This window comes from Sminthopsis crassicaudata, chromosome 2 (assembly GCF_048593235.1).
Source record: "Sminthopsis crassicaudata isolate SCR6 chromosome 2, ASM4859323v1, whole genome shotgun sequence".
In the NCBI taxonomy this organism is placed as follows: domain Eukaryota; kingdom Metazoa; phylum Chordata; class Mammalia; order Dasyuromorphia; family Dasyuridae; genus Sminthopsis; species Sminthopsis crassicaudata.
This window is the reverse complement of record NC_133618.1, coordinates 523,618,544-523,631,104: the sequence shown is the minus strand read 5'-3', so window position 1 is coordinate 523,631,104 and position 12,561 is coordinate 523,618,544. Positions and strand designations below refer to the sequence as shown.

The 12,561-nt window shown below is 35.8% G+C and overlaps 1 protein-coding gene across 2 annotated transcripts in view; it reads left to right on the top strand.

Moving 5' to 3' along the window:
- Window positions 1–12,561, top strand: part of LEO1 (LEO1 homolog, Paf1/RNA polymerase II complex component) — a 95,983-nt gene that overhangs the window by 19,728 nt on the left and 63,694 nt on the right. The window lies entirely within an intron of this gene.

Sequence of the window (12,561 nt, the reverse complement as noted above, 5' to 3'; positions counted from 1 at the left end):
CACACAATACATTTTAAGTTTAATCTGTATCATTCTTAAGTCTAGACAAAATGCCCACATTGAAAATTTAACAATTGGTTTTTTAATAAGAGTTGTTTCCAGTCTTTGGTAGAAACCCACTACCTTCCAAGGCAGCCCATTCTGCTCTTAAGTAGCTCCAATTATAGGGGCATTTTCCCTTATATTTAGATGAATTTTTTTTGAAACATTTAAATATTACTTCCAGTTTTGCTCTCAGGAAATTATTATGGCCCTCTGCAGTTATGTCTTATCCCCCACAAGAATGCAAGATCCCTATGCTCAGGGGCAGTGCATATGCATTTCCTATTACCACTGGAGTCCCCACAAAATCCAAGATGCAACAAAGTCAACCAGGGTGGAGCTCCCAGCACTGTTCGATTTATTAGGGAGATGGATTCAAGACTCCCCTTCGTAATCCAGGACCCCCCATTTTGACTCCAGCCCTTTTTTATTGAAATTGAGAGATTGCTCAAAATAGAATGAGGTAATATAATTCATCATTGGTCAGTTCCCAGGAAGGAGGGAGGGGAATCTTATAATTGGCTAAAAGAGATGTCCAACAGCAGTGTTTCCTCAAGATTTTAATCCAGGATCACAGTGTAACATCCTAACTCTTTTTGTTATTGTTTGCTTGCATTTTGTTTTCTTACTCATTTACTTTCTTTTTTTGATCTGATGTCTCGTGCAGCAAGAGAATTGTATAGTTATGTTTATAATACTGGATTTAACATATTATATTTTAACATGTTTAACATATTGAATTGCCTACCATCTAGGGGAGGGGGTGGGAGGAAAGAGGCTATATGCAAGGGTCAATGTTATCAAATTATCCGTGCATATGCTTTGAAAATAAAAAAAGTGTTATTTAAAAAAAAAGAAAAATATTCATATCCTTTATATAGGCTAATATCATGCATATGTGTGCAAAAAAGAGAAAGAATATAAGGAGCAAAATTTCCTACTACAACAAGCTCTTTCTTAATTCAGTTTAACATTTAATGAACATGTATGTGCAAGCAAAAAAAAAAAAAAAAAAAAAAAGATTTTAGTCCACAGGGCTCTGGGATTTTTCACAAGCAATGAAACTGAGATTTTTTTGGAGCACACCTCTCATAGGACATTCAAAGAAGTGAAAGGGTAATCTTAATACAATAGATCTCTATCACAGTCAATATAGGCTTAACTAAAGTATAAATCTATAACTAAGAAAATATAAATCTACCCTGTAAATCATATAGAAATAATATAATCACCAATACATAGTGAATTAATTCTAACATAACATAACTCCTATTCTAAGTGTTAACTAATTCAGATTCAATTCTGTCCTACCCAACTAAATCAATCATTGATACTTAGTAAAACATAATGAACTGAAAAAATATTGATCAAATTGAGTAGTTGTATCAAAATTATTCTCATATCTCCAGTGATTAATATGAAACTGCCCACAGTAGGCATTTAATATTCTCTGAACAAATGTATTTCTAGTATGAATCAAAAATATACTTTTAATATTCCTTACTTATATCTCATCAAAGTGGTATTATCCTCTTATTAATATGATGATTTTTTTAAAGTAATGGCAAATAGAAACATTTAGGTTAAATATTGCATATTTTATATTTTCTAAAATATTTTATCTTTAAAATGTTATTCTAATCTAATGTTATGTCCTGTTAAATATATGTAAATATTTGAGTATATATTATGCATAAATCATGTAATATATATGTGTGTAGAGGGCCTGAACTCTGAGAAAAGTATACTTGAAGCAAAGATACTTTTACAGGGTTTTTCTCAGCGTGATTGATGAGATAAGGGTTCTCTAGTTCACATATACTTTGTACTTAGTGTGATATGATGATGTAATGATTCTATAGTTGGCACATGCTCAGAGTGCTGTAGTGATGTAATTGTACTAAGTTATTTAAGAGCTAAGAGGGCTGGGGAGTGTATGTTTGAGCTTGAGCTCAGACTGATTCCAGACTGAGATTACATTACATTACATATATGCATATATTATACAATATGAAAATATCAATATTGTACTAGAAATGTTGGCTTTAGCAATAAGAGAATAAAATAAATTGAAAAAGTTAGGTAGGTAATGAAGAAACAACATTATCATTCTTTGTAGATGACATGCTGTTATACCCAGTGAATCCTAGAGATTCAACTAAAAACCTAAACAATTAACTTTAGCAAAGTTGCAGGATATAAAATGAACCCACATAAATTATCAACATTTCTAGATGTTATCAACAAAGTCTAGCAATAAGAAATAGAAATTTCATTTAAAATAACTGTACATAATAAAAAAATATTTGGGAGTCTACCGGACAAAACAAAGCCAGGAACTATATGAACACAATTACAAAACACTTTTCACAAAAGTAAAGTTAGATCTAATCAATTGGAAGAATACCAAGTGCTCATGGGTAGGCTGGGCTAATATAATTAAAAATGACAATTCTGCCTAAATTAATCTACTTATTTTAATCAAACTGCCAAGAATTTACTTATAGAGCTAGAAAAAATAATAACAAAATTCATTTGGAAGAAGAAAAGGTCAAGACTATCAAGGGAATTAATGAAAAAAATGCAAATGAAGGTGGTCTAGCTGTACCAGACCTAAAACTGTTTTATAAGAGGAGTGATCATCAAACCATTTGGTGCTGGCTAAGAAATAAAGTGATTGATCAGTGGTTCACTGATTCAATCAGATCAAGGTTCATAAGACACAATAATCAATGACTATTGTAATTTGGTGTTTGATAAACCCAAAGACTCTAGCTTCTGGGATAAGAACTCATTGTTTGACAAAAACTGCTGGGAAAGCTGGAAAATAGTATAGCAGAAATTAGGCATTGATCAACACTTAACACTCTATACCAAGAGAAGGTAAAAATGGATTCATGATTTAGACATAAAGGGTATTACTATGAGCAAATAGGAAAACAAAGCATTGTTTATCTCTTGGATCTGTGGAGAAGAGAGGAATTTATAGCCAAAGAAGAACAAGAGAACATTATGAAGTGTAAAATGGATGATTTTGATTATATTAAATTAAAAAATTTGGAGCACAAGATTTTGCAAAGGTGAATGTTGAAAACTATCTTTGTATGTATTTGAAAAAACAAAAAGCTATTATAAAAATTTTAAGAGAAAAAGAAAAAAATATAAGAATATACATATATTGTAAATACAAGCATATATGTATATAAATGTAGCCATAACAGACACATGTGCTAAACCTATATATTATACACATACTATTATATGTATTTACATGTTGCATGTATCATACAAATAATACATGTGTGTATAGCACAGTGCCCAGCACATAGTAAGTGCTATACAAATGCTAGCTATTATTATGTGTATAAAAAGAACTTGAAAAAAATTATACAAAGTCATTTCTCCAATCTATCTGCTAGGAATTTGGATTTCATTTTCTTAAGAACTGAGAGACATCAATTCTCTTCTTAGAAATTCCCAAACTCATTTTTTTTTCTAGAAGTTTTAATGAAGTGAATTGAATTTTTGGCATATATTGTATATTCCAGAATTGGTTTTTTTTTTAAATACAAATATTTTATTTCCCTTCTCATTTTTTTTTCTTTTTTTTTTTCCCCTGAGGCTGGGGTTAAATGACTTGCCCAGGGTCACACAGCTAGGGAGTGTTAAGTGTCTGAGACAGGATTTGAACTCGGATCCACCTGAATTCAGGGCTGGTGCTCTATCCACTGCACCACCTCACTGCCCCCCAGAATTGTTTATATAGCAATTAGAACACAATTTGTAATCCTTGTGTCAGAGTTCTCATGTGACATTGATGGAATATATCTTCTAGGGGGGACAGCAATAATTTTAAGGTCCCCTGACCTAAGGGTGTTTTCGTTTTAACAACTGTCAGTGATTTTAAATCTTCCGGCTTTGGAAGATGTGATCCTGAGCCCCTCTGATTTTTTTTTTTTTATACAGTTAAATATTTTAATTGTGACTTTAATGACATCAACAAAAATAAACATTTCATTGTACAAAGAATAGACCTAGGGGATTATATGTGTAAACTATAACTTCTATGAACAAAAATTGTTAAACTATACATTAAATACAATATAACAGTAACAAAAGGCCCTCCTTGTCTGTGTCCTTTTCTAAGCTTCCTTCTGCTCTCTTTTGGGGAATTAATTTTATTTATTTATTTTTATTAAAACTTTTTATTTTCAAAACATATGCAGGTATAATTTTTCAACACTGATCCTAGTGTGCTAACCTTGTGTACCAAATTTTCCCCATCTTCCCCCTACACCCTCTCCTAGATGGCAAGTAATCCAATATATGTTATACATGTTAAAATATAAGTTAAATCCAACATATATAAACATATTTGTACAGTTATTTTGCTGCACAAGAAAAATCACATCAAAAAGGAAAGAAAATGTATAAGAAAACAAAATGCAAACGAACAACAACAAAAATAGTGAGACTGCGATGCTGTGAACACACTCTGGCCCATAGCCCTCTCTCTGGGTGTAGATGGCTCTCTTCATCACAAGATCATTGAAACTGAGAGGTCCTCTGATCCAAGAATGCTAAAGTTCTGTCAATGATTATAAAAACCTTCTGGCCTAGGAATATAATATTTCTCCCCTTAAACTTTAAGGAATATATATTAGTGATCCTGAGACTCTCTATCGTTTTGACTTTCTGATTATAAAGTCTTCTGGTTTTAGGATAATCCTAGGTCTGCTGGTCAGTAATAACCAAATTCCTGAAATTACTCCTCAGATCTACCTCTAGGCCATAAAATTAGCCTATCAGTGATATGAAGAACTAGATAAATGTATCTCCTTGCTTCCAGTGCTTGGCTAAATTCAGTTGGAATTTTGCCTGCTTCAATTGGGGTTTTAATTACAATAAATTTTGCCTCTTGACTTAGATATAGGTTCAAGCCTGCAAATTCTTTTTTTTTTTTTTAAATTATTATAGCTTTATATTTATCCCTCATATATTCTTGTTGCTAGGTTGGTAAGTGGACAGCCGATGTTAATCAATGTACTATCCTGTTTTCCCTTTAGTCCTGTCCCCCCCTCCCCATTAAATTAAATTCAATAAACATTTATTAAATACATACTAAATGGCACTGTGATAAGGGCTAGATACAAAAGAGATAAAAGACAGTTCCCGTGCTTAAGGAGCTTATAATCTAATGAGAGAAACAATATACCAAGAAATAAATACAAAGAAAATAGGAAAATAATTGACATTGAGAGGGCACAGGAATTAATGAAGGATTGGGAAAAGCATTATTTAGGAGGTGGGATTTTATTTTATTGGGATTTAAAGGAAGCCAAAAAGGTCAATATTAGGAGTGGAAAAGGGAGAGAGTTCCAGCCATGACAGGCAGTCAGAGAGAAGAGATGAAGTATCTTGTTAATTGGATAACTCAGGCCAGTGTCACAGAATGGAAGAGTACATGTAAAGACAGGGGGTTATAAGGCTATCTTTGAAAGGCAAAGAGCCATTTGTATTTTCTCTTGGAAGCAATAGGAAACCAGTGGAGTTTATTGAGTAGGAAAGGGTGCTATGATCAGATTTGTATTTTAGGAAAATCAGTTTAGTGGCAGCATACCAACTTTATTGGGGTCAGGCTATTCCTTCATTGAGACTCGACTTTTTAAAAATTCCATAGTCTTCTCTCCTTTGGGAGAATGGTTTTCTTCTCAGCTAGGCCATAGGTAATGGTGAATGCCTGACTCAATGGCAGCCAGTTAGCTTCCTACAGGCCCACTCATTTTAGTGCTCTGAGAAACTGTGGTGAATGTATTTTCCCCTACCCTGGAAAGTCATTAAAGTAAACCTATTAAGATGATATTCTCTCTTTTGTGAGTACAGATCCCCAGCCAGAAATCTGGCACTGGCAGATATGGCAGTTTTAAATCTTTCTCCCTGACAGGTGTTCCAAATTATTTCCCTCAATGCCATAAGGAAACAATCGCAGAGAGACAAGCCGTTCCTTGGATCAGTAACTTTCTCACATTTGTTGGAGTGATAAAACAAAGGCAAATGCCTCTCTGATCCTATGAGGAAGCATGACGTCCCTACTGGGAGAAAAAGGGAAAGAGGTGAGGAAAATGAAAAGTTACTGATCTCAGTTTTCAGTCGAGTTTCCTGATATAGGATTTTCCTTAACAGGGTTCTTAAATGTCCACATCACACGGGCTCGGGAGTCCCTGTGCCCATTGTCTGCTCTTCAGGACGACTGCCCCTTAGCTTCTGGCTTCCTGGCTCCTGTCCCTTCTACTTTTAGCTTCCAGAAATTCAAAGTTAAAGAGCCAAAATTCCTCAGGGGATCAAAGAAGAGAATGCTGGGAAATTTCTGCCCAAATAATGCCCCCAAATATCATTCTCCAGCATCTCTGATCTCCTTGGCTCTGCCTGAAGGTCCTATGGCTAAGAAAATTCTTCACCAATTCTTCAGAACGTTCACAAAGCCTGGGGAATGAATAGGTTTATTTATAAGTCAAAGGAAACAATAGTTGTTCTGCAGATCTAGTGGAAAATAAAGATAATTGATTAATTGATTGTGGGAAATTCTTCCCCTCTCCACCTCTCCCCAGAGCCATACAGCACCTTTCATTCTTGCGTAGACTCCCCCCTGGATTTGCCTCCAATGAGGCTCTTCGGTAGGGGATCGCCTTTCTTATACTTGGCAGCACCTCTCTGCAGATGTCAGGCACGCTTATTGCTGCCCGTTACATGAGTCCGCAGTTCTGTGGGGCAATGTTCTGCCTGTGGTTTTTCAGGAAGGCAGTGATGGTTCTCTTCTAGCCCACGGGGTCTCCATCAGACCCCACACTTACAGCCAGGAAGGATGTCCCGGAGCTCTTTTATCTTCTCTAGACTGAGATACTCCACTACGTAATCCCACTCTTCCTGTAGTAGCCAGGAAGGAGCTTCACTTCAGAGACCTCTTTCTGGGAATCCACATTTCCTTTCCTTCCCGTTATCTCTTCAGGCCGGGTGACTATCTCTGATGCCATGAGGGTGGGGCTACTGAAATGATCTGTTTCTCAGAATAGAATGGAAATAGGATTTGGTCTAGCTCTGGCTAGGGCTGAAGTCTTGTCACGACCCTAAACTCATAGCCCCACATACTATTCTAATCAGCCAGCTCAAGGATCCCTTAGGGATGAACTGAACCTCTCTGATGTCTTCAGCTCCAACTCTTATTTTATTGAATTGAACGTTTGAAGGATCTGTGCTTTTGTTGGCACTGGGAGAACACATTTCTGTTCTGATTAGAGAACTTCCTTCATTGAGGATAGAAACTGAATGTTCAGCTCCCTCACTTTCCATCCACAACTCTGCTTGGTTTCAACTCCACGGAACAAGATGGTCCCTCCAACCTGTCCACGTGTTCCCTACCCCTTTCCTGCTTGCTTTTATGTATTGTCTTCTCCATTACAAAGGTAGAGTCCTTAGGGGCAGGGCTTTTCTTTTTCTTATTTGTATTCCCAGCACTTAACAGTGCCTGGCATAAAGTAGGCATTTATCGATGTTTGTTGAATTGAAATCCTTTGCCAGTTCGGATTGCAGATCATCTTTGACTTATTCCATTAAATTCTGGTTGTCTAAGGTAGGAGGGTTTGAAGAGACTTATAATCTTGAAGCTAGAAAGCTTATAAGCAATGAGATCTGAAGCCAGGTCTTTCTAACTCCAAGATCAGCATTTTATCGACTTCTATCTAAGTCTAGTTTGAGTTGTTGTCTGGAAGTTCCTTCTAACTCCTACATACACCGCATCACTGGCCTGGGTTGTTGCAAATCATCCTAGTAGTACAACTTTGCAAAAATACAAAAGATCTCTGAGAAATCGCAGCAAGGAAATTCCTTTATATTTTCATCATTCAAAGTGCCATCCATGCAAATTCTACATGGCTAGTCTGAAGTCACATGGAACTGGTAAGACTGGTAACTTTTGTTCTACTCCCCCCAAGAATGGAATCTATATTGTTCTATTCATTTATGGAATGTTTCCATCCATATGTTCCTGAATTACTTAATTTATGCAGTTAGAGCCATCTTTTCCAAGAAACCTTTACTAAATTACCTAGCTTCATATTGATATTGTTCTTTTTTTACTTTAGTCCTTTCATAATGAGGGCCTTATGCAGACCCAGAATACCTCAGGTAGCATCTCCAGGTGAGGGTGTTAGGGAATGGCTTCTCCCAGTGCTTCATATTGATGTTGTTCTTTTTTTACTTTAGTCCTTTCATAATGAGGGCCTTATGCAGACCCAGAATACCTCAGGTAGCATCTCCAGGTGAGGGTGTTAGGGAATGGCTTCCCAATGCTTCATATTGATATTGTTCTTTTTTTTTTTTTTTTTTTTTTAACTTTATTACTAAAGGAAGAGATTGTACCTCTCCTGGAAATATTCCAAGTTTTGGGAGTCAGCATACATTATTATACTGAACTGTAATCAAGAAGACTCATCTTCCTGAATTCAAATCGGGCCTCAGACACTTCCTAAGCTGTGTGACCCTGGGCAAGTCACTTAACCCTACCTGCCTCCTCTGTAATATGAGCTTGAGAAGGAAATAGCAAATCATTTCAGTATCTTTGCTGAGAAAGCCTCCAATGGAGTGAAGAAGAGTCAGATGTGAACACAGAACAACAACAAAACAACAATAACAATAACATTAATGCTTAGACTTTGGGGAATGACCTTCAGGACCACACTCAGCTATAGGATAGAAACAAACTCATTCAGCAGTCCTATTACTTAGTTGGTCCTATTAGCGGACCAAAATTATGAAAAAAACTGAGATAAGTATTGAGTCGACTTCATCAGAAAGAGTATGACCCAAAGGTATTTTAGGAAAATGTATGTTTATTGTTGTCATATCATTGAAGATCTTTGTAACTGTAAATAAAGGTATTCATTCATCAGGTCAATGAAACAAATGCTTAACTGGAATTTTTGAGATCTTTGGGAGGTTTTTTTTTGGTTTGTTTGTTTTGTGAGGTAATCAGGGTTAAGTGACTTGTTCAGGGTCAAGCAACTACTATTCATCAAGTATCAGAAGCTGGTTTTGAACTCAGGTCCTTTTGACTCCAGGACCAGTATACATTTGATATATATCCACTGTACCATCTAAGTAACTCCCTATTGTTGAAATCTTGATCATGCTCCCTGCAGGCATAGCCAAGGGCATCCATGCTGGAGAATTTCCAGCAGTCTCTTCTTCAACTCCCAGAGGAATTCTGGGCTGTTTCCTTTTAACTAGTAGGAAGAAGAAGGATAAACGACCCGAGTCAGGGAGCTGGAGGCTGAGGAGCTATCACTGGGAAGAGCAGATAGGTTGTCAGTCCCTGGCCGTTGCTTTAGTTATTGATGCCCAAGAAATGGGAGAACTTTGAGGGGGAGAGCTAGACCAGGCCTTGTTTCAGGAATAGAGTTTAATAGAAGTTGAGTGAAATTTTAGTTATATAGTTAACAAAATTATTATTTTCCTTTAAAACTCTTAAGTTCTGAAAAAATTGCAAAACCCCCCACTATTGCTTATTTGTAGTCTTATTATGTTACTTATTTTGAATATTATTTAATCAGATTTTTGATATTCCTTAAAATAAGCTTGTTATATTACAGTTTTTAAAAATCTGCTCAATAGTCTACCCTATTGAGTTTTAGCAAAGAGAAAAGTCCAAAGGGGCAAAAAAAGATAATGGACTATCAAGGTGAGTCCTTTGGACTCCAAATAAACATTTCACAGACTTTTAATAGCTCAACTGCCTATGAAGGGGCAAGCAAGGGCAATGACTTACCTCTAGGAAATAGGCTGCATTAGCTCCTTTTCCTTCCAGCTGTCCACCTGCATGAGATGTCCAAGAATTGGGACCTCTCACTGTGGGCTTCAGAACTAGAACGGACTTCTCCCCCACTTCCTTCTTGGAGGTGACAAACCTCTGAAGTTCTGAAGGAGTTAAAGAGGAGAGTCTCCTGCCAATCCAGGGGTAAGGGTCATCCTCCTAGCAGAAAGAGCACTGGGGCATGAATGAAGAGCAGGCAAGGTCTGCAGCTGTGCATCCAGGGGTGAGCCTGGGGCGGTCAGGGGGGGCCAGCAGAGACATTGCCTGCTGGGGAGAGTCCAGGCTCCGTGACTGGCACACCCACAGCCTAAAGTAGCTGCCAACTGACCTGTGCAGCCCGGCCCATCCCAGTGGCCAGATGAGTCAGGCTCCTGTGAGTCTGCGTCAGGTGTGTGGCTTGGGTACAAGCTGTCTCTTCCGTAGGTTTGGCTGCTGCGTTTAGATACACAGTATATGCCCCAGTACAGATGTATGTATTTTTATACAAACATGTGCATATAAAAAATCAAAATTTATATTTATTACTCCATACACATATGTACCTATATAATATGTCCCAATAGGATATGTATGTTTATACATATATAACATGTAAAGCAAATTTATACTGGTTTATATATTAAGCCCATCTATGTATACATACAAATATATGTATATAAACACATTCCATAGTTATTTATACACATGCCCAATTACATGTAGTTATATTTAGACACATAACATCCAAAACAAAATAAAAACCACACTTCCAAATGCATTCACATATAAGACCATTTCTGTTCACTATCATGCATGCAACCAAATATATACATGTATATGTTTACATATATAAACACATATAAAAAGTCATGGCCACTATTTGACATACCTATACAATGTCCAGTTATGTATATGTGCGTATGCTATTATAAATATTATATATAATCAACTTTTATATTTATAATTATATATAAATAGTATATTTATATACATGTACTTATTCTCACTTGATCCTCACAACAACTCTGTGAGATAAGTACTTTTATCTCCATTTCCTAAAAAGCTGTTTTAAAATTTTGTTTGGAATGTTCATTTAAAAATGTTTTGAGTTTGAAATTCTTCCCCTCCCTTTAGCCTTCCCCCCACCATTTGAGAAGGTAAATAATATGATGTCAGTTATATATATATGAACCATGTAAACATAATCTCCAATTTCAGGCATGGAGTTACCGAAGGACCTGGAGTCAGGAAACCTCAGTTCAACACTGCCTCATCAACAAGTTACTTGACCTTTCAACCTCAATTTTCTCAAATATAGTCATCTATTTCTCTGAGTATTGTAAGGATCAAATGAGGTATTAGTAAAGTTCCTTGTATATCCTATAAACATTATTTTGCAGATGACAAACTGAGGTTGAAAGGAGACTATTGATGATAGGATTGTATTAGATAAAGAAAAAGGCTCTAAGTTTTAAAAAGGGTCTAATTTTAGCTCTAAATATAAAATCCCCTTGAGAAAGAAGATCAGAAATATTAAATGACATGGCCACAGTTACATAGAATAGACATTTTCAAGGCATTCTTATAATGCTACATCTTTTAATATTATAATTTTAAATAATATTAAAATTTTAAAATATTTTTAAAATTTTAATTTTCCTAATAAGTTATTTTAAAAACCTAAGTAATTCTTCATTTCTTACACATTTCTTTTCTTTTTTTTTTCCCCTGAGGCTGGGGTTAGGTTAAGTGACTTGCCCAGGGTCACACAGCTAGGAAGTGCTAAGTGTGTGAGATTGAATTTGAACTCGGGTTCTCCTGAATTTAAGGCTGGTGCTCTATCCACTGCGCCACCTAGCTGCCCCTTCTCACACGTTTCTTAACACTTCATACATAGAGGAACCCTAAAAGCAGAGTTTATGTGTTTGCTTCCAGGCCTATCTCCAAAGTCTTATTTAGTGAATGAAAAAAAATTCTATAGGAATTTTAAATAGTAAATTTTATTTTAGACATTCAACAAGGATAAATCAAGTAATAAATGATTATATGTTGTGCTAAATACTAAGGTTACAAAGCAAGGCAAAACTGTTGTTCTTCATCTCAAGAAGCTCAAATGAGACAGTATGCAAATTAGAAATCTAATTTGATACATAGTGAGAGTATTGAGTTTGTACCAAGGTGGTGGCTGTTTTGAGTAGAGAGAATAGGGGATATGGGGGATGTATTGAGAATATAGCAATAAGGCGGCTTGGTGGATTAGGGAGATTGGAGTGTGGAGTGAGAGGGAAAGAGGAGTTGAAAATAAATACATTTACATTTTACTAGCATATCATCTATCCAGTAGTATCCAAAAAGATACAGAAATAAGTGAAATTTAAAAATTGTAATAGAGGGTCAACCATTATGCTTTCTAGTCAGAATAGAGGGAAGGATGAACTTACTCATTGGCCAATTTTCAGTTGAAACTTATTAGCACAATAATATTGGGTGTTAAAGTATATATATATGTATATATACTTATTTGCTTTTTTAGAAATTTCCCCAAAAGATGCTGTGACTAATTACATATTATAATGTACATATTTAGAACATTATATTTCACCTTATAAAAGGATTTATTAAGACCTTCCTTTAAGATGTGAGCTTTAAAAAAAAAAAAAAAAAGTTGGGGGCTT